Raw genomic sequence first — 6,280 nt, forward strand, 5'->3', positions numbered from 1 at the left:
GCCCTGATAATTTTTTGTTGTTAAAATTGTTAAAATACCAGATTCATGTCTTGAACATTTAAAAAAGAATCCCTCTGTTTGAGGTTCTTCTTTCTAACAAATAACTATAAAATATCCAACCTCATTTTTCTTGTAAAATATAATGAGTATTAACAGAATTTGTTTTCCAAAAAAATCCTCTGAAATAGGAATAATCTATCAAAAAAATTGATCGACTAAAAATGTGTTCTATGCAATTCTACAAATCAGTATTTAAAGTTTTTAAAGTCCTCGGAGTTTTAGAAAAGTTAAAAAAGTAAAAAATACTAGCAAATTTTTCTTTTATTCAAAAAAATTGTCAACGGGTCTTGAGTAGGACAAAATTACTAGAAAAGCCCCTCTATTTTTTTTAAATGTTAAAAGGTCAAATTCGTGTTTAAATTTTGTTTTTAAACAATCCTTCGATTGAACGTTTTTGTTTCTAAGAAAGATCGAAAAGGTTCAACCTAATTTTTCGTGTAAAATTTTTTGAGTATTAATAGGATTTTTTTACCAAAACATTATTTCGGAATAGTAAAAATCTAGCAAAAATTATAATCGGCTAAAAAAATGGTCTATGAAATTCTACAAATCAGTGCTTAAAGTTTTTAAAGTCCTTGGAGTTTTATAGAAGCCAAAAAAGAAATGTAAAAAATACTAAGAAATTTTCCTTCGATTTAAAAAAATTGTCTACAGGTCTTGAGTAGGACAATATTTCTAGAAAAGCCCCTATTAATTTTTTGTTGTTAAAATTCTAAAAATACCAGATTCATGTCTTGAACATTAAAAAAAAATCCCTCTGTCTAAGGTTCTTCTTTCTAACGAAAAACTAGAAAATATCCAACCTCATTTTTCTTGTAAAATATAATGAGTATTAACAGAATTTGTTTTCCAAAAAAATCCTCTGAAATGGGAATAATCTATCAAAAAAATTGATCGACTAAAAATGTGTTCTATGCAATTCTACAAATCAGTATTTAAAGCTTTTAAAGTCCTTGGAGTTTTAGAAAAGTTAAAAAAATAAAAAATACTGGCAAATTTTTCTTTTATTTAAAAAAAATGGTCAACGGGCCTTGAGTAGGACAAAATTACTAGAAAAGCCCCTCTTATTTTTGTTGATGTTAAAAGGTCAAATTCGTGTTTAAATTTTGTTTTTAAACAATCCTTTGGTTGAAAGTTTTTGTTTCTAAAAAAGAACAAAAAGGTTAAACCTAATTTTTCGTGTAAAATTTTTTGAGTATTAATAGGATTTTTTTACCAAAAAATTATTTCGGAATAGTAACAAGCTAGCAAAAAATATAATCGGCTAAAAAAATGTTCCATGAAATTCTACAAATCAGTGCTTAAAGTTTTTAAAGTCCTTGGAGTTTTATAAAAGCTAAAAAAAAATGTAAAAAATACTAAGAAATTTTCCTTCGATTTAAAAAAATTGTCTACAGGTCTTGAGTAGGACAAAATTTCTAGAAAAGGACCTGAAAATTTTTTGTTGTTAAAATTGTTAAAATGCCAGATTCATGCCTTGAACATTTAAAAAAGAATCTCTCTGTTTGAGGTTCTAGAAAAGATCAAACCTCATTTTTCTTGTAAAATATAATGAGTATTAACAGGATTAACCTAATTTTTCGTGGAAAATTTTTAAAAAATTCTTGCGGAATAGGAATGTTTTATGAAATTATACAAATGGGTACTTGAAGTTTTTAAAGTCCTTGCAGTTTTATAAGAGCTTCAAAAGAAAAGTATAAAATGCTAGAAAATTTTCCGTTGCTTTTAAAAATTGTTAACAGGTCTTGATTAGGATAAAAGTATTAGAAAAGCCCCTCTTAATTTTTTTGTTTAAAAATATTAGAAAGTCGAGGTCATGTTAAAAAATTTTTTAAGCAATCCTTCTGTAAAAAGGTTTAGTTTTTAAGAAATAATTGAAAAAGTTCAAACTAATTTTTCTTGTAAAATGCCATCAGTATTAATAGGATTTTTTTTCTTCAAAAAATTCTTTCGGAATCGGAATAATCTATCAAAAAAATTAATCGACTAAAATTGTTCTACGAAATTCTACAAATCAGTACATAAAGTATTCAAAGTCCTTGGAGTTTTATAAAAGCTTAAAAAGAAAAGTATAAAATGCTACAAAATTTTCCTTTGATTTTAAAAAATTGCCAACAGGTTTGGATTAGGGCAAAAGTATTAGAAAAGCCCCGCTTAATTTTTTTTTCAAATTGTTAGAAGGTAAAATTCATGTTTGAGAATCTTTTTCAAACAATCCTTTCGTGGAAAGTTTTTGTTTCTAAACAAGAACTGAAAAGGTTAAACCTAATTTTTCTTGTAAAATTTTATGAGTATTAATAGGATTTGTTCACAAAAAATTCTTTCAAAATAGGAATAATCTTTTAAAAAAATTAATCAACTGAAAAAATGTTCTATGAAATTTTACAAATCAGTGCCTAAAGTTTTTTAAGTCCTTGGAGTTTTATAAAAGCCTAAAAAGAAATGTAAAAAATACTAGAAAATTTCGCTTTGATTTTAAAAAATTGTCAACAGGTCTTGAGTGGGACAAAATTACTAGAAAAGCTCCTATTAATTTAACTACACTATTTTTGTTCATAATTGTTTTTTTTATCTTCTTAGTTCTTCTTGAAAATTTTACAATTTAAGTTTTTTTTATCTTGACTAGACCATTTTTTTGCATTAAAAATTCATATTTTTCTCTAGAAATACCACTTTTTCGGTTAAAAATGGAACTGTCTGGATAAAAATTTATCCGTTCCAGTTAAAAATTAAATTTTTCTGAAAATTCCATTTTTTTTAGAAAATTTGTATTTTTTTTCGAAAATTGAGGAAATTGGTAGCAAATTTAACTATTCAATTGAAAATTTATGTATAATGCTGAAAATTCATCTTTTTCGGTGGAAAGTAAATTTATTCGTTAAAAATTTAAATATTTAGAAATATAATTTAAAAAATTAGTCGATAATTCAAGAATTTTGCTGCAATTTCGTTTTCGTTAGTTAAATTCAAATATTTTTTGTTTTTGATTGAAATATTTGTTCCAAAATACCAACGTGTACATAGTAATCTTTTTGGTTGAAAATTTTAGTATTTTTTGAAATTTTTTGTCGTTTTTGGACATAAATGTTCCTGGTTGAAAGTTTTTTATATTATAAATTAAATTCAAAAATTATAAACTAAATATTTTTGTTGGACAAAACATCTAAAATTATTATTTTTTCTTAAAAATTTAACTAATTGGTTGAAAATGAACTTTTTTTTTTTTAAATTAATATTTTTGATCTAAAAATAAAAAAATTTCAGGGTGTTTTAGGTCAAAAAAATGCAAAGACTTTTTCTTTTTTTTATTCTTTTTAGTATTTATCTTTATAGTCATTAATCTCACAATAGTAAGTGATTTTGCTGAGTGAAAAGTTCCCAGGATAAATCAAGAGTGAATGGTATCTACTTGTCACAATAATTGTCATAATTATTTCCAAATTTGAAGATGTAACAAGTGATGAAATTCTAAAATTCATGTTGCTCACAGGAAACGGGATGATTCAAAAGACCACAAGCAATTATGTGCATAAATAATTATACAATTTTCTCACACTTATGTGAATAGAAATAGACATGATTGTTTAAACTTTTTAAAAATAAAATTGAATCATCAAAAAGATAATTGTCTATGTTATTACCGTAGTCTACATTTAAAAAGAAAGTAGTTTCCTAACTTTTCAAATTTCATTTGAAACGTTAAAATTGAAAAACCATTTCTAAAAATTTATAAAAAATGAATAGAAATAAAAATGCTTAATAATATTTAATATTTGTTAATTTTCAAATTGAATTGAATTCAATTAAATTTACAAATTCACATTTATATTTTTTAAATTAAAGTAAGTGCTGCCTCAAGTGGTGAAAGTTCCAAGTTCTTCAGGCCGTTCTACTAAAGGTAACGTAGATTGCTTCTGGCGAGTATTAATTTACCTTCTAAAAGTCTGGCCTCCGGTTTCTATTTAACAGAACTAGATGTCACTTTCAAAATGTAAGAAGTAAGAAGTTTTAGTTTTTATTTATTATTTTTTAATCAGTGAATATTTTATACAAAATAAAAATTTTGAATTAATATTTATTATTAAGTTTATTTGTTTATTTATTTTTATGGTGATGAAAAATGTAATTTGTATTATATTCTTAAAAAATTCATAAAAGTTTATAATGATTGTTTCAAATAAGTCAAATAATAATAAAAATAAAGTTAATCTTCAATCAGAAAAAGGTGCTTTCAATCAAAAAATATATTTATTTGAAAAAAGGACGAATTTTCAACAAAATAGTTGAATCATAAGCAAATGTTTAAATAAATGGTGAAATACCCCACAACAACAAAATTAATTTTTACTATTTTTATTCTAAACCAAAAAATATGAAGTTTTTAAATAAAGAGACACATTTTCTAAAAAGAGTTTAATTTTCAACACGAAAATATGAATTTTTAAGGAAATAAATTAACTTTCTATAAAAAAATACGAATTCCCAAAGAAATAGTGACATTTTCAACCAAAGAAATGAACCTTTTATTAAAATAATTAATGTTTAGTGACGAAAATGTTTTTTAACAAAGTAGCTAAATGCTCGACCCAAATAAAAATTTAAAATTCCGAATTAGTGAATTGAATAAATATATCATTTTCCTAAAATTCTTCAGGAATTAAAAAAAATGAAAGCTTTCAGATATGTCGCGAAACTATAATTTTTTATTTTCCAAGATTTTTGGAAGTATTTTTAAACTCAAAATAATTTTTTATCCATTTTCAGAAAACTTTCAGACTTTCTGAATATTTTTTTTAATTCTTCGAATAATTCCAAAATTTTTCTTTAAATTCTGAACAATTAAAATAGTTGCCTCCAAATCTTGCAGATTCTGTCTTAAAAATTTTGGAAATCTTTTCAAATGTCTACAATTTTTAAAAATATTATGTTAAAATTAATTTTTCAAGATACAAAATCAATTTAAATTTCTTTCATTCTGTCAAATTTGTTGTATAAAGTATGAAAACTTCTTTTTATTATCGTGAAGCCTTTTAAATTTTTTATAAATTTTGTAATCTTGCTAATTAAAACATTTTGTTTGAATATCTTTTCCATTCAATTTAAAAATGTTAAAAAATAATTTTAAATCTTTTGAAATCTTTATCAATTTTCTATTAAAATTTCTTTTAAAAATAAAAAGTCGGTTGAAACATTCCTAGAAATTCAAAGGACGTTTTTTTATTTTCTTTAAGCCTTTTCAACTTCTTAAAGAGCTTCTAAAATTTTTTCGAAATCTTCAAAATTGTACTATTTGTTGAAAAAGATCAGAACTATTTTCAAATTTTTAATTATTTTCTTAAATTTTCCTTGAACTTTTATCGTGAATCGTTTACAAATCCTTGAGAATCTTGAAAATTGTTATTCCTACATATTATAAAATGTACATTTTTAAACAATTCTTTAAAATATTTTAAAATTTCAAGTCAATTTTAAAATTTTTAATTAATTTTGATCTTTTAAAATTTCGAGGTGTCTTAAACTTACTGGAATTTTCTACTTACTCCCAAAATTTCATTATTATTTTTATTTATTTATCATAAAATATTAATTAATTATTAATTTAAAAATTATAAATATCATAAATATTATTACCATAAATTATTAATTTCATTTGTATTATTATTTATTATGATTATTATTTCATTATTCCAAAATTCACGAATATTTCAATCGAATATTGTTTCATTTTAATTGAAAATAATTATCTTTGATTGAACATTAGTTTTTTTAAGGCGACGTTTTTTTAAGTGGATCACGTGACCAGATTACTACCTTACCGACACTTTATATTTTCTAACTTATTTTCACATCAAGCGCCACATCGAGTTAAAATATTGGGATAATAAATACAAATCACTAAAAAAAGGTGGATCTGGCCCTAAGTTTTAATGATTATAAAAAAATCAAAATAAATTATTACCAAAACAATATTTTCTCACAATTCTAAAAATTTAGAACCAGATACACCTTTCTTAGTGCTTCTTATTTATTATTCTAAATTTTTAAATCGATGTGACGCTTCGTGTAAAAATCAGTTAAAAAATAAAAATTTTATCGGTAAGATAGAAATCTGGACATATGGCTATAACTAGAAATTTAACTATTAAATTTTTAGTCGAAAATTATTCTTTTATATTTAGAAATCCATGCATTTTGATTAAAATTCGTCATTTCGGTAGAA

The sequence above is a fragment of the Belonocnema kinseyi genome, chromosome 4 (assembly GCF_010883055.1).
Source record: "Belonocnema kinseyi isolate 2016_QV_RU_SX_M_011 chromosome 4, B_treatae_v1, whole genome shotgun sequence".
Classification (NCBI taxonomy): Eukaryota; Metazoa; Arthropoda; class Insecta; order Hymenoptera; family Cynipidae; genus Belonocnema; species Belonocnema kinseyi.